This window comes from Rhinolophus sinicus, linkage group LG03, assembly GCF_036562045.2.
Source record: "Rhinolophus sinicus isolate RSC01 linkage group LG03, ASM3656204v1, whole genome shotgun sequence".
NCBI classification, from domain to species: Eukaryota; Metazoa; Chordata; class Mammalia; order Chiroptera; family Rhinolophidae; genus Rhinolophus; species Rhinolophus sinicus.
The window spans coordinates 66,779,005-66,802,810 of NC_133753.1; the positions used below are offsets into that span (position 1 = coordinate 66,779,005).

Sequence of the window (23,806 nt, forward strand, 5' to 3'; positions counted from 1 at the left end):
TTAAGCTGCTGTAGAGAGAATCTCCAGAGTCAAAAAACTCCTGATAAAAAATAGAACCCATTTGCCGTTATTTCCATCCTCAGCATGACGTTTAGGTAGCATCTACTCTTTTTCACTTGGATCTGATGAGATCAACATAACTACTAGTTCTGCAAATTGTAAACCTCACTAGGGGATAAAATTATCCACATCACTTGTCAAACAGCATGGCAAGGACGTAACAGTTTTCAGACATAAACGTTAACTTTCCTTTTCATCTGAGACTTTTTCTCTATATATCCTATACGACACTACATGGCAATCTCTTCAAAATACAGAAGATATGCCTATTTGAAAAGTATTCTTGGCCTGTATTTTGTTTATAAAGATTAATTGAATCACTGAACTCACTAAAGGTATTTTATTTTCTCAAGTTCAGTAAAATACTCTAAAACAGAAAAACATAATGACAAGTTTTAAATGACAAGTAAATAGTCAAGTTAACATAAAGACTACACTTTGTTGGGTATAGTTGCTGAATTGTAATAGAAACTAAATGTTATGAGTTGTGTTTGTTAATCTAACTAGACAATTTTAATAGGGGATCTTATTTCACCAACATTATAATGATCATCTGAAATATTTAAATCTAATTTTATTATATATGGTTAAATGCTAGACCTGCTGTAAGGTTACAATTTAAGGTGATAGTAATTCTAGTGTCAGAATTTAAGGTCAGAATTTATACCAATACCTAAAATGAATCAATCATTGTCAGCAGTAGAGATACCGATTAGCCTGTAGGCTAGGCAGAGCATTGAATTTGCAAAGGTAGTGATCCTAGAAAGTTAGCTTCATCTCCATTATGTTTGGAAGAAGTTAGGTTATGGTTAAAGAATAGTCGTTGGAAGCAGATGGACCTGGATGGAATTGTGGCTCTGCATGTGGGTCTGGACAAGTTTTTTATTGTCCCATGACCCAGTTGCCCTGTCTGTAGAAGAATACCGACTTTGGAGTTTTATTATGAGGAATAAATGAGAATATGCATATAAGGTAGTTGGCATGGTACCTGGCACCATATATGTTCAATGAATATTGAAATATTGTGGGGTTTTTTTTATTTCAACAGACTCAGATTCTTGACTCCAGTTATATAGACCTTGTGTGTTTTGAGGGTATAAATACAAATGTTTAAGTTTTTTTTTTTGTTTGTTTTAGGTGCATGTTAGTTGAAGAGTATTTAAACAGTATAGAAGTATAAAAGGTGAAAAGAAAAAAGGAAAGGTGAAAAAAATCATGGACATGTTTTTCAAAGGTCTCTTTAGATGCATGTAGAATGATTTTTACTTAAATAGTTTTATGTTGTTTATATAGTTCAGCAACTTGCTTTTACAAGTTCATTAGATCTACTTTGTTTTTTTTAAATACTACATAGTCTCCAATAATCGGCACACATTCCATAACTTACTTGATCATTCTCCTAGTGAAAGGCAACTAAGTTACCTCTGTTTTTCCATAGTAGGCGTTTTATTTTTTAAACAATTAGAATTTGTTTTTAGGAGCTAAAATAGAAACTCTGCTTTCTATGAACCCAGTGTTTTCCCACTGAATAACATATAGTCACATTTCCCACTGGATCAGAGTATCATAACTATGTGTCACACGTCCCAGGAAATAGCTGTGTGAATTGGCCTATGCTATTGTCCCAACGTTCGTGTTCCCTCAAAATCTGTATGTGGAAATCCTACCCCACAAAGATGATGGTACTAGAAGGTGGAGCCTTTGCAGGGTGCTTAGCTCATGTGAATGGAGCCCTCAGGAGTGGGACTAGTGTTCTTATAAAAGAGACCCCACAGAGCGCCCTTTGCTCTTCTACTACAGGAGAACACAGAGAGAAGGCACCAGCGATGAACCAGGAAGATTGGCCTCAGTAGAACGCAACCATGCTGGTGCCTTGATCTTGGACTTCCCAGTCTCCACGACTATCAGAAACAAATTTCTGTTGTTTATAAGCTACCCAGTCTGTGGTATTTTGTTATAGCAGCCCAAACAGACTAGCACAGCCTAGTTAGAAGCTTTCTAGAGATTTCCATAACCCCCTCCTACTGTAGGACATAATATATTAACAAAAAAATATGTTTTTAAAGGTCCTTTCTTCCCTCTGGATTTCTTTTCGTCCTAAAAAAAAATGCACTGACTACCTGTTGTTGAGCATCTACTATGTGCCAACTGCTCCCTCCATTTCTGAGAAGGTTAAAAAAATATGCCCATGGTTAAAAATTTAAGAATTGACAGAAGTCACATTTGAACTCAGGTCTCAAAAACCTGCTCTGTAAGCCAGTAAACAAAAAATGGTCAAATGACAAGAAACCAATCAGATCAACTCACAAGGATTTATATAGCGCAATTAGCTATACTTTAAAACCTTAATTATATATCATTGCAGTCCTGGGAGCAGAATTGAGACCTCGGTCTTCTAATTACATCATGCTGCTCCCCTGCTTAAAATTCTCCAATGGCTTCCAGCACACTCAAAATAAAATCCAGACTTTTCATGATGTTGTCCACTGGCTGTTTGATTTGGCTACTCGTCAACTACCACATACCCAGCCCACTTTGCTTTGGCCATTCCAGCATCTCTTGTTATAACAAACATCTGAGCCTCCGCATTTGCTTCCTTGTGCCTGAATACTTTTCCACAGATCTACGCCTAGCTTGCTCCCAAAATTCAAATCTCTGTTTGAATGTCGCCTCCTCTTTGAGAAGCTGTATGGCCTTACCTAATCATCCTAACCCCACCGCTTCCCTTGGCTTCCTTACCCTGCCTTATTCTTATTCCCACTACTTGTCCCTCCCTCACATCATAGCAAGGATTTATGTTTTACATGGGTATCACCTAGTTCCTGGCCACCTCCCGTAGAATGTAAGCTCCCAAAGGCAGGGACTTGTTCCTTTATACTCGTGGTGCCTAGAATAAAGTCAGACGCAGAGTGACTACTCGGGGAACTTTTGCTAAAAGGACTACATGATTGCCTCAGCCTAAGTTTGCTAGTTTGTTTTCTAATATTTATTTTTTATAGAAATTAAGTGACCTCACGTCTTACCTCTGGTCATATGTATTGTTGCAGGTATTCCTTGGAAGAACATGATTTGAACAGAGGCTGGTTTGAATATTAAAATAGAGCAAAGTATGCCTGCACCTTTATAATGTTGAACTTTTATGAAAGGATCATGAACTATTTTTAAATATTGAAATCTTACTGAAATATTGTATCTCAGAAAAGTGCACAAGGCCTAAGTGCTTATTTTCACAAATTGTGCAACTGCTAGACCATCACCCAGACCGAGAGAAAGAATATTACCAGTAACCAAGAGGCCCACTCTTGTTTTCATCCAGTCACTATGTAGCTCTCTGCCAAGGGCACTGTGACTTTGGCTTCTAATTGCATAATTTCACTTATTTTTCATGTATCTTTAATATTCATTTAAATTCTCTGTCTACAATGTTTGCCCCTTGTTTAGTGCCTGCTCTCCAAGGTCCTAGAATCCTTTTGATAGAGAAAAAAACTAAGTCCTCAACATCTCTTATTCTTTTAACAGTTTGGGAGGATCAAAACTGCAAAGCCTAATAGTAATTCTCAATAGACGCAGCAAGTCGAGAGTTGAATGTATTTGATCTGTGAAATGATTTGGGCTCAAAATACTTTGGGGAATGGCAACTTTTTTTCGCTTGTGTCATTTTAAAGATAAATAATATTTAGTATAATATTCAGCAAAATAATGAAATATATCAGTAATGGTAATATATTTAGAAAAACATGTACAGCCCCAACAATGCACTTTAAAGAGATGAAAGTTATCTGAAAAGACATGATTCCTGGTTTTACTACCTTCCAGGAAAAAGGAGGGAAAAACATAGGACAGGATAATGAATTAATGTATTTAAAATACGGTTGTAAATGTCAGAGCATTTTCATGGAAATTACAGTATGCAGGAGCATCCATTATAGGATTTAAAAAAAAATGTGTTGCTGATTCATTTATGATGGCTACTGCACAGATGGTATTAATATCATTATATCCTTGAATCCTTTTTGTAAGCATCTTAAAATTTTTTTTAACTAAGATCAATTATTTTAAGCCCAACATATGTTTTAAAAACATATCACTTACCATGTAAATTCATATTATTTGTATCTTTAGTCCTTGGGAGCTTCTGTGTTTGAAAACACAGTTGTACTGTTTGGATACCACGCATGGTGTTTCGGTGAGAGAAAAACCTGTCTTGCTAACAACAGCCTGTATGTTTACCATGTGGGGGTGACAGCTGGGGCAGATGATCTCAGTTTCGGTCATTTTCTTTTTTTAGGTTTACTCTTTGGTGTCATTCATTGGCACTTCTTATTCAAGCACCTGTAGTACTGAAAGCAAGCAAATATACGATGAGAACCGGCAAGGTGTTTCAGTAAAATAGTTGTGAATAAGCAATGAAGCCTAACCAGTGGTTCTTTCAGGTGGCTGAAGAGGTCAGAGAGATCGTTGTATCTCTAGAATGTTCGTGTGTATCACCTGGAGGGTGTGTTAAAACACTGATTGCTGGGTCCACCCTCCAGATTTTCTTATTCAGTAGATCTGAGATGCAGTTTGAGAGTTTGTGTTTCTAGTTCTAACAAGTTTTCAGGTGATTCTGTTGCTGCTCTTCCAGGGATCACACTCTGAGACCCACTGATCTAACGATAGATGGATGTGACTCAGAGAATAGTGGTCTGGCCTCAGCTAACCCATCTCTTTGGGTACATTTGGGGGAGGTTTACATGCAGTTATATGAAGTATTCCTACACCTGATTTGAACACGAATCAGCCAGTGAGGTCCTGCTCCTTTGGTAGCTTAGTTCCTTTGAACCTCTCCAAGTACCTTTCTGATATGGATTTACATGGGGTGGGGGTGGAGGCTGTGAGGGAGGTGGTTGGAATATATTTGGGGGAAAAAAACCTTACCCAGTGAGTTTCACCCCCTTTCCTGTTTTAGAATCACTGAATGAACCCCACCTGTCCTATTGCCTTAATGGTTTATGTCAGAGAACTGCATAATAATGGAGGACATTTCTTTTTGTCAGCAACCATTAGCATTTTAGATTAGACCAGCTACTGAATCACCCAGAATTCCCTGAACACCTCCTCTGTGACAGATGAGGCAGACCCTCAGTTCCAGGAACCTTTAGTTCATTGTGGGAGGGAGATACATGAATCAGTGGAGAGTAGGTGCTGGGGGGAGAAGACCTAAACCTTAGGTCCTTTGTGCAGCTGAAGGACCAGAGGGGGTGCTGTTCAAGAATACCGCCCCTGAGGGGAGAAGGGTGATCTCTGAGTAGTCTCAAAGACTCTGCAGGGATTGTTGGAAATTGCTGCCTGTATAGGACAACGGTTTCTACAGAGAATTTCTACCCACTTCATGAACTCTCTCAGTATAAACGAAACCATGTCAGGAGTCCAGTGCTTGCTTGGTTAGGCTGTGGCAATATTGTTTACTCATGGGAATTAAGTGTAAAATTATGGATTATTTGCTAATGCAAAGAAAATAGTAGAGTTAGAATACATAGAAAAGAAATATAAGCTCACCTTTGTAAGTCATTAAGATGCCAGTGGGGAGGGTTGCAAAAGTAAACACCAACTGTTAAGGTTTACCAGTGTTCAGGCAAAGCCTTACAGTGACCGCTTGAGCCCTCTTGCGTGGTGTGATCAGAATTCCCACAGTTCAGGCCCACCAGCTAGACTCAAACAGCTGGGCATCGGAGAGTCCATCACTTTATCTCCAGAGAAGATACCAATGACAATAAAATGGGAATAAGAGTCCTGACAAATGGATCTGCTGCCTGAAATAGACCTGAGCTGACGGCTTGTTTCTCCAAAGCAGAAGGGCTTACTTCTGCCATGCTGGCCAGTCAAGCCAGCTCTGTTCTGAAACCCAGGAAGGGGCTTCTTTGTTAGTATGAATGACCCCACTCGTGTCTTCAAAAGGGCCATATATACTTTGCCCTACAATCTGTTCTCTGGGGTGTGGGCTCCCCCTGCCTGTGAGAGAGTGGGAACTGGAGATTGTGGGAGGTGGAGATGGTGGAAGTGGCACCAAACACCTGATCATGACTGCTGGTTTGCTCTCCTTGCAGGAATGCAGCCCACAGGGAGGCCCAGAACCAGGCTAAAGGCTTACAGAATAAGGACCTGACCCTCTGCATCCCTAGAGTATGGTAAGTGCGCAAGCTCAGAGATAAGAGACAGCATGATACTTTCTTCTGAGAAAATTGAATTTTCTCATAGAGGCAATGAAGATCTATTGACTGATTTAAACAAGGGAATTACCGAATAAGATCTGCATTTGGAAAGTTTACTCCACCGATGGTATTGAGGATGTATATGGAGGGGGTAGAAGCTAAGTACAGATCCTTTATCCTAAATTTTGTGTCATAACAAATAGTGGGTGGGAAGGTTTCTAGTGAATCCATGAAATAAACTTTGATCTATCAAAAAGGTGATTCTCTCTCTCATAATTGAAACCCCTATGTGAGTTGACTTCCATATTTAAAATTCTTCATAATCCCCAAATTACCTAGAAAATAGTCTTGAATTTATCTGACCACACTCCTCTTAGTAAATAAAAAAAGTTCAAGAATTCCCCTATTCCAATATATGTATATTTATTCAGTTTTAAGTGATATGCACATACAAAGTACTGCTGCATTAAGTGTTTTGAAAACAGATAAACAGAAAGTTTTAAAGCACAAAATCAAACTAAGTGTAATCAGAAATTGTATTTTCTTCCTAATTTCCAAAAGATCCCCTTTGGAGACCCAGCCCTAGAGAATAGAGAAGTAGCTCTTTAGTCAGACACATACTCTCCTTCATGAAATGATGCTCAGTCACACCTCCAGGCTCGTCTCTCTCATTGTTGACCACCAGTGCCTCTAAGGCAGTTCCCTACATTGGTCTAACAGTTTCTCCCCTCCAGCCCCTTGTTCATGCGGAGGTCCTTATGTGGACTGTTACCCTCTCATTACGTTCTCCCTTTTGTTCTTATCTCTAAAGCATCCCTTCTCATACTATGTGGACATTCTCTCTATCTGGGTCTCTTCTCTTCCCCTATACTATGAACTCCTTGAGGGCAAGGTCTATATCTGAGGCTTGGATGTATTTCCAATGGAACTAAGCAGACATATCTGATACACCTCCAGCTATAGATTTAAATGGATACAAACAGAAGATGTATTTGAAGACACAGACAGGACCAAATACAGGGTTGGGGGTAATTATGTGGCTGTACTATTTTTGCTCTTCAACTATATTTTTTCTGCTAAGTGTGGATATTTTATGGCTTATAAAAAAGACTTGTTTCTAGTAGTAATAGTAATAAATGCTAATAATAATGCTTCATGACTAGGATTATCTTGATAGATACTTCAAACTGACTATTGCTAGACACTAGTTTAATTACTAGTTAGTCATACTTGAATCTTCCTTTCAAGGAATAACAATAATAGTAATAACAATACCTTATATTTCTGTTTTGTTTTATTATTTTATAAGTGGTTTAATATAGAACATTGACTTCCAAATATAGTTCCTTCAAGAACCTGACAGCTCTGGTAAAATTCTTTTTGATTAAAGCACGCTTTCTGAAAACATTATCTAATTATTATTATTATTATTATTTAACTTAAGTTTATTGGGGTGACAATTGTTAGTAAAGTTATATAGGGCTCAGGTGTACAATTCTGTAATATATCATCTATATATCACATTGTGTGTTCACCACTGTGGGGACAGAGTCCCAGAGAGTAGTTTCTAGGCTCTCGGCCTCATGTGGAAAGGTGCTGGCTCAGTTCCTGGATGGCCATCAGCTGTAATCTGTGGCTGGCTGGCTATCAGCTGTTACTAGTTAGCTATTAGCCACTAATATAACTGCTGTGGCTATGGTAGAGGGTTGGTTGGTTGACAGAGAAGTGGACGGCGGATTGCAGTTAGCAAGCGTGGTTAGCAAGTGTGGATCCTACTTCCTGTGTCTCGCCCGGCCGCCAGCAAGAATGTAGTGATATAAACCCCCTATCCACGGTTCCATTGGTGTTTCTTTTTGGCCTCACCATATCCTGTGTTCTGGTGCGGGGAGTGGGACCAGAGATTCCGCATGACAACCACCCAGAGTCAGTTCTCCTCCCATCACGATATATTTGATCCCTTTTACCCTCATCTACCACCCACCTACCCCCTTACCCTCTGTAACCACTAAACTATTGTCTGTGCCTGTGAGTTTGGGAAACACTGGGTTAAATATTTAAACATATCTCTTACCGTAGGATCGTGAGATATTTATCTTACAGGGACATATTGGCATGCTGTATTTTCCAAATTTTTTTTAATCATAATATCCTTTTGTTCAAGAAACACCTCATTGTAATATCCAGGTTCCACAAAACTTTGAGAAACCCTGATTTAAAGCACTGAAGACCTGAGATGGCATAATTAGTTTGGTACTGACTACATCAAATCAGTATCACATGTTAATATTGTGCCAGTATTACAGCTTAGCCCTTGACTTTTAGCAACTCCCAGAGAGTGTGGTCTTCAGAAGAGAATATTTTTGATGTATAACTGCATTATGATTTTACCTGTTAGGTTTTCAGTAAATATTTTTTTTTTAACTGCTTTTTTTTTTTTTTTTTAGTTTCAGGTGCACAAGACAAAGCAAAACTTAGACGTTTATCATTTATATCCCTCACACTGTGTGAACCCCCCTCCCCCATCCACTATCCCTCTGTACGTTCCCAAAACCTCTCACCTTCCCCTTATCCCCACCCCCCCGCCCCTCTAGCAACCCTCTGTTTTTCCTCCATGTTTCTGAAACTATCTCTGATTAGTTCATTCACTTATTCTTTTCTTTAGATTCTGCATATAAGTGAGATCATTTGGTATTTGTCTTTCTCTTTCTGACTTATTTCACTTAACATAATGTTCTCTAGGTCCATCCAAGTTGTTGCAAATAGTAAGATCAGTAAATATTTTTAATTGAAGTCAATATCAAGGAACAAGCAGGTCAGAAAGGATAAACCAAGGCAACAGAGACAAGGCACACTTCAGGTGAGGGGACAATGTGAGTTCACGGGGTAGGAGAAGATAGGATGGGATGAAAAGAGGGCAGCACAGCAGCTCTGAAGATTTAAACACCATGCAAGGTTGTGGGTCCTGGCTGTTGTTGTAAGTACTGGGTTTGCTAAGTTGTCATAGTCATAATACTACTGTTTAGAAACTTTCTAGAAACTCAAGGTGCTTTGTAGATTATTCTCCTGATGCTTGTTCTGATTTGCTTGCAATTGTTTCATGAACAAGTCATGGATGAGTGAAGAGAACTGTCTTTATGGTGAACCCTTCTTGTTACCATTTGTATATGATTTATCTTCCCCAATGGTCTATGAGTTCTTAGTGAGCACAGGTCATGTCAAATACATGTAGACATGTCCCTTATTGACTACCAAGACTCCTTGCCAAGTAGGTGCCATATAAATTCATTTGTGAATGAACAAATAAACAATTTGGCCTTTATCTCTGGCTCCTTGGAGTGAGACTCTAAATCAGGGGTGTCCAAACTGCGGCCCATGGGCCAACTGCGGCCCGCAATCCATTTTTAATTGGCCCGCAGCAAATTCCAAAAATATATTTAGTTTACTTAAATAAACCAGGTGAGGCAATATGTACTTCATCTCGAGTGAGTGGCCCAGCTGTTTGTGCATTTTACTGTATATGGCCCTGGTTAAAAACGTTGAAAAAAGTTTGGACACCCCTGCTCTAAATCCTTGGAATTTCCTGAGTAATAGGAGTATCATTGTTATTCATGAGTCCCTTGGATCACACCTGATAGTTTATGATGATGAGGTAACTTCTTACGGTGCCCAGATAGCTTCAGGATGGAGGCTGGTCATGCTGGAAAGACCAGCTGTATGGTTAGAGGATTGGAGCTTTGAGCCACTGTACATTAGCTGGACTTCCCACCCTCTGGAGAGGGAATGGGGCTGGACATTGAGTTCAGTCGTGGCCAATGAGTCAATCAACCATGACTACATAGTGAAACCTCAGTAAAAACTGGACACTAAAGCTCAGTGGAGCTTGCTGGTTGGTGAACACATCAATGTGCCAGGTGGGTGACATGCCCTCATTCTACATGGAGAGGACATGGAAGCTTTATATTCAGGACTCTCCCAGACCTCACTCTATTTGTCTCTTCATTAAGATGATCTTGATCTATATTCTTAGTAACAGAATTGTGTCATAAGTATAGCACTTTACTGGGTTCTGTGAGTCATTTTACTGAATTATTAAATCTAAGAGAGTCATGGGAACCCCCAAATTTGTAGCCAGTTGGTCAGAGTGCTGATGGCCTGTGGACCCCTAAAGTGTTGCTGGTGCCTGCAGTGAAGCAGTTTTGTGGAGGACGAAGCCCTTCACTTATGGGGTATGTGCTAACTCCAGGTGGTCAGTGCCAGAATTTAATTGCAGTACTATACCCACTGGTGTCAGAACAGGAACCAACAAAAGAACATTGGTGTTCTAACTCCCAGAGGAGTGCTCTAGCTTCCAGTATATTCTATATTACCTAAGAGCAGGGACACTTTTATTCCTGTTGCTATTGTCCCACCCTGGCATCTTACACAACACATTGCTTACTACATGTGTACTTTTAGAGTTAGATTTATACAAAACTGTAATCTTATAACCAAGGACTAATACAAACTCAAGAGAACACATATACTTAAGCAAAAACAAAAAGTTGACATTGTTAACATGTTTTACATGCTGGCTTTGGAAGTGATCAGAACCTAGTTATACCACACTTACTATGTCTCAATACTTATTCTATGTGCATTTCTGCTTAGCATTTCTGCTGCCATGGTGTATACTCTTCAAAAAGATAAATAAAATATTAAATATGCTACGAGTAAGGTCCTGGATTGGAATTCAGTTCCGGGTCTGGAAAATGGTCATTCAAAAATGTTAGGATCAGGGATGTGAGCTGAGTCCTGCACTGACCGGATCTTTTAGCTGGTGTGAGTGTACTGAACGGAAGTGTGTGTCTCCAGAAGTCAGGCCCAGGGAATAGCTCCAAGGAAGCCTCCAGTCCAGCACCATGTCACAAGTACAAGATCCAAAGCGTGTTCTTTCCTTTTGGGGAACCTCTAGGGAGATTTCACAAGATACCAACATTCCCTTTGATTTGCTTGTTTTCCAGAGGCAAATCATCCTTTGAAAAGACTTGTTTGGATCTTAATAATCTCCCTTTGGCTTTTCTCTCTTTCTTCTCCTTCTTCTTTTACTTCCTGTCCTTCCTCTTTTTTTCCTGCTTCTCCTTCTCTTCCTCCTCCTCCTCCTCTTCCTCCTCCTCCTGCCCCCTTTCTAACCTCTTATCATATGCTCCTTTTCTTGCTTCCGTTTTGCTTTCAGCTGCTGTCTTGCGCTTCTCATTGGCACTCAAGACTGCTCCACTTGGGTTCTCTTCACTGGCAGATTCCTTTTTTGTTTCACAATAAGAAATACTCTCTCTAGGCTCCAGAACAGCTATTAGAACCATTCCTGTAATACTCATTTTCATATTTGTAGCTTAACAGGTATGAAGGAATATTATCAAGTTTGAAATTAAAATTGGCATTTGTTTCATTAGCAAAGAACCAGAACCTGACCAACCAGTCCCGTGCTCTTTATCTTATGACCTCCAGAATGGCATGGAAAACCTCAACCTATATGCAAAAGAATTGCTTTGCTAGATCAGTTATCCACGTTAAGTTTACATATGGTTTGACCAAAATACATAGTGAAAAATACCTAATCCCTGCATCTTTAAAGCCAATTAGAACGTAATAGATTGTTCCTAGAAGGATAGTGTGTTTTTAAAATCCTGCATTCTCTTTCTGTAGATATCATGAGAGGGAGTTTCACTGGGCAAATGGCATTTACAAATTCTGATTGGCATCTCCTTCTTTGTTGAAAAGTGAACCTGGGTCAGTTTGCAGCAAATATGACAATAGGCTGTGCAAATGTATGTCTAAAATGCAGCTCTGTGGGGGTTAAACATTCAAGCCTATATGAGACAGCATCAGTTTCAGGTCAAAGTGCTGTTCTTAAATGATCAGTATAGAACAGAAAAAAGGCATTGAAGTGACCTTGCTGAGGGTCTAAAACTGCACCGAAGCCTTTTCTGCATGATTAAGTGAGCAGAATCTTAGATTAGCTAAAAGCAGTGCAGAAACATAATGAGTTCACTTATTTTGGAGCATTTAATAACAGTTATAGACAGTTATGTGATCAGGCGGAGTTATGACTTATTCATTCTTTCATTGCTATTAAAATTACTGCATTTGAGGTTTTTAAAGTCATTGAAATAAAAAAAAGTCTGATTTATGTTAGGAGAATTTAGCTTGCCCTTTGGTCTTTCAGTTTTTAAATGATATAATTAGACTTTTTAAAGACCATTCTAAAAGCATTATTAGCATTTTGTATAGCGGGAAGTAAATGCATGTTTTGTGGATAGTTTAATTTTAAAAGGGATAATAATACTTGATTCAGACAGTGATATTCATAGATTATTAAGGAAAGATTTTTTTGTATGAAATTTCTCAAAAGGCAATTGAATAATTTTAGTAATAGACTATACAGAATACGTGTGGATTTTGCTGTGTGTACACAGAGATACTCTCTTTCTAATGCACTCTCTAATTTCATTTTGAATGGACATTACAAAGACATGAAAATAATACAACACAGCTTTCCTCCCATTTGGAAAAGCAAGGATGGGAAGAGAAAGTACCAGAGGATGTATTAACTCATGACCTTTAGCATATTTCCTCCGAAATTACAGAGCCATCTATCAGCCTGGGGGGCGGGGAGGGAGGTGCTTGAGGGTAAAGCCCACTTTAATCATAACAAAGGGATTTGCAGGTGGTTTGAATTAGCAGTAAACAACAATCATTAGGAAATCATTTTGGAGGAATATGGAAATGTCATGGATGCATCAACATTTTAATATGAGTCTACTCTTAAACTTTTCTTGCGCATTTCCTTGTGTGCAAATACTATCTCCTCTCCAAATGGTTCCGAATTAGACACTGCTTCCACTTTCAAGGGAGATATTGCACACTACATAAAAGGTGTGGAGAAACGTGTCTCTCCATAAAACTGTAAAATAAAGTGCTGATTTTAGTTGGGCATTACAATAAGATTATTCAATATACGCATCTTTGCCCATAAAATTAAGCTGAGTGCAATCTCCTTAAATAACAGCTATTTGTGCCACGTGTGTATTCTATAAACAGTTTGGATATCTCTTTTGGAGACTCAAAATGCAGTGCACTGCTCTATTGATGGATGGAAACTGATAAACACATTACTCTGGAGTGAACATGAAGAAGCCCCTTAAATAGCCAGCAATGGAGGATTACCCATGTGGATAAATGAATGGTCCACCCTTTAGCTGTTGAAACAAAACTATACACACTTTTTAGGAATACGCATGTTTATCTGAGTACATACACATGTGTGTTTATGCCTTCCCCTTTTATTTGGATACATTTGAATTTAATTATTGAAGTTTACCTTCCATCCGAGTAGCCAGCGTCTGGTAAGTCTCGCTGGAATAGCTAAGTGATCAGTTCTGTTTGTCCTAGTTCATTTATTGAAAAGGTGTCATGGTTGTAGGAGAGGAAGATCAGGATATTTGGGTAGCAGCTGAGGACTCAGAATTGCAAAGCAGCAATCTCTAGTGACTTCACACCAATGGTATTATTTGAGGAGGTTCCTCTGAAAACACTCCCAGTTTCCTGACAGTGATGTTTGCTCCAACCTGGACCATTTCCGAAGAAACAAGATGGACTAGAAACATATCAGTTCCATTGGTGGGGGGCTGTGGTGCTGGGGGTGAGGGTTATTGTGTCAGCCTCCAACTCCTGCAGTGCAGATTTTCGTCCACTAGAGACTGATCTCTGCCCAGTAAACATGTTGCTTAAGGCGTCGCAGTTTAGACTTGAACTATGGTCTCAGAGGTGAGAGGCTAGCGTTTCATCCACTAAGCCATTTAGTCTTTTCCTTTGAAGGAAGATTGATTTTAAAAAAGCTATTAACCTTCAGTGATTTATCTCATCAGATCATCTTCATTTTCTTCTGCTTATAATAAGACTATACTATTACATAGTTTTATTTTTCAGTTAATTCAACAAGACTATCTGAAAGGGAAATACATGAGAAACATAAAGAAGACAGAGACAGTAGAAAATTATCAGCAGCGCTGAAATGAAAATGTTAACAGGAAAAACAAAAGAAACTGAGCAAATGTTATCGCAGATCTCAGATATAATCAGGTAAGACATAATGATTCTATGTAACCCAATTTTACAGAAAAACTTTCTGCATGTCACGTTGATTCTAGGGCCATCCACCATGCTAATGACATAGGCATTACCTTCTAGTGAGAAGACAAAAGGGAGAGCTTTCACTTTTTGCAGTGACTAAAATAAAAGGAACCAGTGATAATTAATTTACATTGAGGACATATTCAGAGGTGCACAAGAAACAGCAATTTTCAAGGAAATTTTCAAAAAAACACATTCTGTTCTAAGCCTGAAATAAGACATTTTATCTATTTTTAGTGAAAAATGTGGAAAATGTGTTAAACAGTAACCTGTTCTGCTGCCTTATCCCAAATCCCTTATAAACTGAACAAGAAATGGGTCGCTTTTCATACTGAATCATGTTTGATTTATTGCATTTTATTGATTAAGTTTCCACTTTGGAAAAACTGTTACATTTTGTGAATAATGTGTTAGCATTAATGACTTTAATTTGTTCTCCGTAACTTTATGACAGACACTAATTTACATTTCTTCCGGAGTACCTGGTAGCAAAAAAAGCTTTGGCATTTCAATTTTTTTTTTCATATAAACCTCCAGGCTGAGCAAGACTGGTGAACGTAGGAACATAACGTTAGGCAAGTATTTTTCAGGGAGCATGGATTCCCCTCGCCCCTACCCCACTCTGCCCCACCCCTGACACTCAGGTATGTACATTGAAAGCTAGACTGAAGGCTTATAATAACATTTCAGTATCTGATGAGACGAAGCAACAATAGACATCAGTCCCTGCCATTTTCTAGGCTTATTTAACACTCATGGTTGAAACTCCTTTTGTTTCAGGTATTGTTAGTTTATTTAAGTTGGTGTTTGGGCAGGTGAAGCTAGCTCAGCAATGGCAAGTTCTGACAACTGATTCTAAAGAAATTCAAGAAGCTGAGCTTGTCAAGCTCTCGTTCAATATTTTCTGAACTGGTCAGTAAGGATACCTTGCAAGAAGATTTAAAACTGGAGAAATGAAGGACTGAAAAAACCTTTGTGGTAACAAACTTACATTCATCTATGTTTTTTGAGCAAACAAAAGTGACGATAAAGTAACTCTTTGGTAGTTGGTTATAACCCCCTGTCTAAGTATTTCACAGTATAGAATGACTGGGGTAAATAATATCTTCTCTGTAATTTTTCATTGCGGTTCTGATTTCCTGATTTCCTCACCCATCTTTAGTTAAGTGCAAAGATGCCTCTTAATTGCTTTTCTGTATCTGGATTAACTCTGGGTTTGATATTTGCAAAATGAATTTTGATGGGGATTTTGGAAAGCAGAACTAATGTTAAAGGTTAAGGAAATAACAAGGACATAAAAGTAGTGATTCATGAAACTCAGTTTTGAGAAAGGGAAATTTTTTGACTCTGAGAAACAGAGAAGAATAAAGGGGGTGACAGCAGCTCCTTATTCCTATCTTTTTTTTTTTTTTTCGGTTCAACTCAGGTTCAAGGAGAGAAATCCGGGTTGCAATCTATTAGCTGCCTGTCTCTTATCGTGATTCCTCAGTGTTCAGAATTCTATCAGTTCGTCCCTCTCCTATTTCAACACCAAGCCCACCAAAATGTCCATTCCTGTTGGATTTCCCAAGTGTGATTCTTTCCATGATGGTTTCAAAACCACAGTATTCTTGTGCCTCTTGGTTATTTCCTTTACCTCATCTATCAGGACAAAGGGTGGTGAGTAAAGGTGATGAGCCAAAATGATCAATTGCCCTAGATCTGTGAACTTTAGGAAACTCTGGAAAAAAAATTGGCATAATAAGTTCTTTTAAATTTGGCTACTTATGATAAAGTATCCTATCAAAAAAATGTACAAGTTGCACTTTCCTACCAATTTCACATTTTTATAGTGTTCAAATTCTTTCCTCATATAGAAAAACACAGTGAAACATAGTGAAAATGTCTTAGTAATAGCAAATAAAATAACATGATCTTCCATCCCAGATATGAAATATTAGAAGACAGTGAAAAAGTGCAGAGCAGAATAAAACCTAAGAGATAATGCGTGCAGACCTCTCTTTTTGCCATATTAACCAATGCATATTTCTTACCCTTTTCTGCTTATGTCCATCAGAATATTTCAGTACATCTGAAAATAAGATGTAAACCTCACTTGATTAATGATTTCACTCATTTTAAACTCTAAGCAGAACTAGCAACAAAGATAAAAAAAAAAAAATTAAGATCTGAGGGTTCCAATGTGTCAAATCATTCTCCAAAACCTGCCACAGTCCTCTGCTTGGTAAAATGGCACAGGATTTTGATGAGCAAAGATTCTAATGGTTTAGGATTTTGTACTACTCTCTGCTCTTTGCACAAGGCCATACATCAAAGGAAACTTCAGTTTCTTACGGAGTTCTGAATTCTTGGCCTTAGCTCTGATCCCTTTACCCTACTCATTCCTCTCTGTGCCCTGCCACCTGGTCTCCATTTCCCTAGCTTCTGATAACCTGGCTTGTTTTCTGCATTGGATTTCTTCTCAGGTGTCTTTATGGCTGTGATCATGGTTTTTCATAGGCGATGATACAGGTCTCCCTGCCACCCTTCATTCTTCTTTCAACCTGCTTCAGGCTTCTTGGTTGTATATTATCCCTCCTGACTTTACCCAGGTTCAAATGTATTCTAGTGGATCTTGTCCCTGTTGCTCTGCAGCCCATGTTCTTGTTTGATTTGTCCCAGTCCTGAAATAACAAACCCCCAACCACCGTGTGGCATCAGTGGTTCAGAAAGGACTGACCACCAAATAGCAGGTGCAAAATGCTTGTGAACCAAATTTTAATAATTTATTATGTAGCTGTCAGGTTAGATGTTAAGATGTTTACGTTTGCCAAAAACTGTGGCAGGATTATTTTTGAAACCTGTGCACACAATATGCTGCAGTGTTTCCATAGAATTAAGCTCCCTCCGCCTGCCCCCACGTTGGTGTTAGACACATCCTGAAGGAGCTTCTCCTTAGTTGCAGTTGTCACGTCATTTAACTGTTCTTGGCAGAGTTGTGATGCTATTGGTTCAACCTTCCATTTATGCTCAACAGCATTTGAACCAAATTCGTTTGAGTAACAAATGAAAGGGAGAACCTGTTTCTAGTCATTTTTCTTTTCGCTTCTGAAAACCAGAAGGTGATTTCGAGAATGCAAAATGACTAATTTGTGACCACAAAGATGGAAAGTAATGTAGTTCCGCTTAATTGCTTTTTTTTCTCTTAAAGGGGAATAATAAATGTATCATGCTTACCATAAACTAGAAAGGTGAAAACAATAAACCAAAATATCCTTTGTTTGCTTTACCTCATGTCTTTTTCTTATTTTTGAGTCTTAGTTCATTCAGGCTGCTATAACAAAATATCACAGACTGGGTGGCTAATATACAGCAGACATTTATTGCTCATAGTTCTTGAGGCTGGAGGATCAGGTCGCCAGCATAGTTGGGAGAGACCCCTCCTCTGGTTACAGACTTCTCATTGAGTCCTCATGTGGGAGCTCAGTGGGGTCTGTTTTGTAAGAGAACTGATCTCATTTATGAGGGCTTCACCCTCGTGGCCTACTCATCTCCCACAGGCCCCATCTGCTAAGACCATCACTTTTGGGTGTTAGGATTTCAACATATGACTTTTGGGGGGATACAAACGTTCAGACCATAGCGCATTGAAACTTAGTATTGACGCAGTTTTAATCAAATGACCATTCTACTAATGTACCTCTTGCTACCTCTTGACAGTAATTGGTATGTTCTCCATGTTGAGTCATAATTTTTGTCCTCTGTTTCCAGCCAGAGTTCTGAAGGGCAATATTTCTAATGTCTGATTCACTTGGTGAGTTAGACAGTCTGTCATTCAAAAAGTATGTATTCAACACCTACCATGTTCCAAGCAGTATTCAGTCTAGGTGATACCCATTGTTGAAGTCACAGAGGTATCCATCAAATTTGTACAGTATTGTCTCTAGACCCATTTGAACACAATTTCTAGGCCATTCCTCTCTGCTCCTGGCAAAACTGAGTTTCTTCCAGCATTTTGCAAGACATTCAAAACTGATATTTTCTTCCAAATTTCTTATGCATTTCATGTCTTATTTGGATTTGTAGCAGTTTGGAAGTCAGGATGGTTTTTCCTTAGAAAGCAGCAGGGTACTTCTTGCAGTTTTAATAAGCATTTATTTAATAGGCATTGCTCAGTGGGTCTAGTTAACTCTAGATGGGTAATTGACAGCACGAATCAAACATATACAATGTGATCCAGAGCAAAATACACTCCAGGTGGATAAGGTACATCTTTGCAAGTTTTCCCAGTAACAGTCCCATTAGACTTGAGAGCTTTTCTCCCTAGTAAGATGACCCAAACTGACCCAGTTTACAGATTGGACCCCACTTGGTTTATAATTGTTGACTTTAGCCCAATCTTTAAATTATCCTCCTATGTTATAGTCCTCAATTTCCAGCTTCCAAAACAGGATGATTCTCAGCTCTCACACTCATAATGCAAACTGGCCATGCTTGAAATGAAAGGTTATTGATGGAAATTAAGAATTGCTTATGGCAGCACAAAAACCCACACTCAAAGACAGGTGCAAATAAATGATGATTTAAGAGCCTGGTGAGTTTGACTGTGTACCAGAAACAGCTCTGCAAATATTGCCTGTGGAAGTTTATTTTTCATCCGGCCTTTACCTGTTCCTCTTTTAGGGGCATGGAAAGTGAACATTAGGTTAAGAGAAGTAATGAAAAAAGAAAACAAAACTATAAACCCAATTAATTAAAGGCTTGTCTTCAACTGTAAGTGGCAGATGTATTTGTACAGGGTTATTTTGTCCCGGTTACAAAAGCATCAGTGCAATCTGCTGCCCATGCTTTCAGCGGTCTCTTGGGTAGAGTGAATTTGTGAGTGCTAAGCACACAAATTATATGTGCAGTTTTCAATGTAGCTTCCAATCAAATGTTTAAACTCGTTGTGTAAAAATAACCTAGTCAGAGTAATATTTTCCTTTCAGCATAATAAAACAGAAAAACTTAACCACTTGGAAATAATGGTTAAGTCACCACGTTCAGAGGATTAAGCTTTTGATGAAGTTCTAGCCTCTTTAAAAATGCAGAAACAAATGCCTTAAAATATCGTATATTTCTTTTAACTGATTTTAACCAGTTAGAAATCAATTAATTCAGGGTGTTTTTGTTTTTGCTTTTTTTTGCTTGCTTTTCTATTTTCCATTCTTTGGATCCCTTTACAGTGTTTTCCCCCCATAGTGTTTTCCAATTTCTTGGTTGGCTCAGCCTGTGTCCTCTAACTGGCCTCTTGCAGAACCTGCTCGTCTCTCACAGAACATGATCGCTGGCTGCACACAAACACACACACCTCCCCGTCCCACAGCTTTTGTGTAGCTTCTGTGACTCCAACCACTGCTCATCGTGGCTTCACTCAACCCCTGTTCCACTCTGTGCTTCAGCTTTCACCTCTTTGTCTACTTTCAACTCCCACTCCATGATACAGCTTTCTCCTCAGGTTCTGGCTGGATTATACTTATTTCCTTTGCTATCTTCTTTCTAACTTCTCATTCACCATCCAACCCACTGTTTACTGGTTCCACCCAGACACTTCACAGAAACTGGTTTTTCAAAACTCACTAATGACCCAATTGTCAATTTCAATGACACTTACCCAGCTACTGACAATTTTGACCATCTATCCTTCTTGCTTTTTTGACTTTCTGACTCCATAATACTTTATCATTGTTCACTTCCTACTTCTGAAATGCTGACAGCAAATGCAGTTTGCTGGTGAATGTCTAATAGCTGTCTCTCTGGAGTTAAAAAAAAAGCTCTGATGTGTAATGTTTTCTGATTTTCATGGTGTAGACTCTCACCACAGTCCACTTCAAGCTACCAATGTGACATCACTAAATGTAGAATTGAGAAGATATCTGAAGAATTGTCTGTCTCCAACTGGTGCAAGCTGACTCCAGCACACCACTGAATCTTGGTCTTTTTTTGTTAGCTTGCCCCTCACAATAGGAGCTCTCTGAAGGAATGATTTCCAAATCGGGGTGAATGTATTCTATGGGTTCTACAAGATAATTTATTGGAGTGTGGGAAAAGCATATTAGAAATTCTATTTATGTTTAATTTTTAGCTTATGTTTTTCAAATTTTTACTTTATGTGGGTTTCATTATGTACATATTATAATAGTACAGTATACATGTTGTATATGTATATTATTATATGTGTGTGTATAAATAACAATTATTGGAGTCTTACTATGTACTAGACCTATGTTAGGTTATTTAATCCTTACTACAAGCCTATAAAAAAAGTACTGAAGTCCGGAGAAGTTAAGTAATTAGCTCAAGAAGTATCATTTAAAAGTAAATGAATATATTGATGATACATCCTCATTTTTTAAAAACAGATGCGTTAAGTGACCAAAATTTTTGGAGGTTGTGATCTGAAGTTTAACTTGCTATTCGCTTGATTTTCTTCTACCAGATTACCTCATATGCACCAATGGTTTCAACAACTATTCATAAGCATTTGATTTTGTTTGTTTTTCCTCCAGTCCTAAATCATTTCAAACCTAAGTTTCTAAAGCCTTCTGGTGGCCTAATATGTTGAAGACATAACGCGAAGATTTCAGGGCTTCTGTGTTGAGTTTTTGCCAGCATAATTGATTCTAATTATAAAGAAGGTTAAATTTCCAGAAAAAAAATGTCAAAAATATAAAATTAAAAGATATGACTTGTTGTAAGATATATTTGTGAAACGCTTTTATAGGACTCTATAAAGTTAAATTGAAAACATTCTGGACTTCAGTTTCCTCATCTTTAAAGCAAAAGAGTTAGACTTGGTGGTTTCCTTGTAACCCCTTTTATCCTTGATTCCTGATACTACCCCACTCTATTAGTGTTTTCAGTGTAAACTGCTGCTTCTATCTAAGTTACCAATCAATAGCAATTCACTGGTTTGTGGATTTCTGTGCTTAACAAATGCATTTCTGATTTTTCTTAACATTAAATTAACTCCTTTAAAAAGGATATATGTGTCTGTTCCAGAGGTGACCTCCGACTTCTACCTTGGAAGTGACTCTTAATTTCAAGGTAATAGATCTCAAGTGAAATATTATTTAAATATATCTCAGCAAATATCCAGATTGACAGGTCTCCAAGACAATTTTTAGTAAGCTATTTAGGGAAGAATGCAATATGCCCTTTGCACTTACTATAGGCATAAGGGAGATCTGGGTCTGTAAAACATTTGGTGATTGCTAAGCTTTTGACACTTACCTGCAAACGTTATTGTATGATTAGTATAGTCTTAACAAGACAAAAATAACATATGAGAATGTAAACGGGGTAGGAGGAAAATAATATAATATTGTGGGTTTATTTCACAGTATCTCTTCAGAGTTCCAACTCGTTCCAATGTACTACAGTTTTCTTTGTGATAGCTACTATTTCCCTCCTCTTCTTTGCTCTCAGTCTTCTTACTTTTGAAATAAATTAAGGATTCCTACTCAGAACAAGAACATTTATGACTCCAGTAAAGATGATTTTAGAAATAGAGGGAATGTAAGACTTTTCTTTATTTTTTGACATGTACTGATGATATATAAGTTTCTAGAAAAACAAGTTCTATGATTCCTTAATTATGTTTCTGTAATATAAGTAACAGGGTCAAAATAGCTACTTTGCATCTAGATAATGTTTAATCCCTGCCGATTTTCTCACTTAGGAATGAATTAATTATTTACTTCAATGATATATTTGAACTTTATGAGGCAGTTAGATGAATTAATCTCTCATTCCCTATAGGTGAAGCTTATTTTATTCCCAAGGTTATTATTTTAGTCAACAGTTTAGGCAAATCCAGTTGGCTGTGAAATAGAGAATCCTTTTAGCTTTTGGTAAGTGTGCTGGTACACACAAAAGGTGGAGAAAATCTTTGCTTTAAAAATGATATTCTCATGATAAGATGCCTAAATATACTGGGCCATTTCTTTTTCTTTTTTTTTTTAATTAAAGTTTTGGGGTGACAATTGTTAGTAAAATTCCGTAGATTTCAGGTGTACAATTCTATAATACATCATCTATAAACCACATTGTGTATTCACCACCCAGAGTCAGTTCTCCTTCCATCACCATATGTTTGATTCCCTTTACCCTCCTCTACCATCCCGTGCCCCCCTTACCCTCTAATAACCACTAAACTATTGTCTGTGTCTATGAGTTCATTTTTGTTGTTGTTATTTAAATTTTATTTAATTTATTGGGGTGACAATTGTTAGTAAACTTACATAGATTTCAGGTGTACAATTCTGTAACACATCATCTATAAATCCCATTGTGTGTTCACCACCCAGAGTCAGTTCTCCTTCCATCACCATATATTTGATCCCCCTTACCCTCATCTCCCACCCCCACCCCCCTTACCCTCTGGTAACCACTAAACTATTGTCTGTGTCTATGAGTTTCTGTTTCTCATTTGTTTGTCTTGTTCTTTTGTTGTTTTTGGTTTATATACCACATATCAGTGAAATCATATGGTTCTCTGCTTTTTCTGTCTGACTTATTTCGCTTAGCATTGTACTCTCAAGATCCATCCATGTTGTCACAAATGTTCCTATATCATCTTTTCTAAACGCCGAATAGTATTCCATTGTGTATATATACCACAACTTCTTCATCCATTCATCTATCGAAGGACATTTTGGTTGTTTGCATGTCTTGGCCACTGTAAACAAAGCTGCAATGAACATTGGAGCACACGTGTCTTTATGTATAAATGTTTTCAGATTTTTTGGGTAGATACCCAGGAGAGGGAGTGCTGGGCCATATGGTAATTCTATTCGTAATTTTTTGAGGAACCTCCACGCTGCCTTCCATAGCAGCTGCACCAATCTGCATTACCACCAATGGTGTATAAGGGTACCTTTTTCTCCACAGCCTCTCCAACACTTGTTACTCTTTGTCTTGTTGATGATAGCCATTCTAACTGGGGTGAGGTGATATCTCATATGGCCATATTACCCAAAGCAATATACAGATTTAATGCGATCCCCATCAAAATCCCAATGGCATTTTTTAAAGAAACAGAATAAAAAATCATCAGATTTGTTTGGAACCACAGAAGACCCCAAATAGCCAAAGCAATCTTAAGAAAAAAGAACAATGCTGGAGGTATCACACTCCCTGACTTTGGCTTGTACTACAGGGCAACAATAATCAAAACAGCATGGTATTGGCAGTAAAACAGACACATAAACCAATGGAATAAAACTGAGAACCCAGAAATAAAACCACATAAGTATGGACAGATAATTTTTGACAAAGAAGCAAAAAACATACAATGAAAAAAAGACAGCCTCTTCAATAAATAGTGCTGGCAGAATTGGAAAGCCACATGCAAAAGAATGAAACTG

General features: G+C 38.1%; 1 long non-coding RNA gene across 2 annotated transcripts in view; it reads left to right on the top strand.

Moving 5' to 3' along the window:
• LOC141570601 (uncharacterized) overlaps positions 1-23,806 on the top strand; it is a 685,104-nt gene that overhangs the window by 151,602 nt on the left and 509,696 nt on the right. For both annotated transcript variants that reach the window (XR_012494789.1, XR_012494788.1), the window contains exon 2: positions 6,147-6,227. This is a non-coding gene — a long non-coding RNA (uncharacterized LOC141570601). The remainder of the gene's footprint in view (positions 1-6,146; positions 6,228-23,806) is intronic.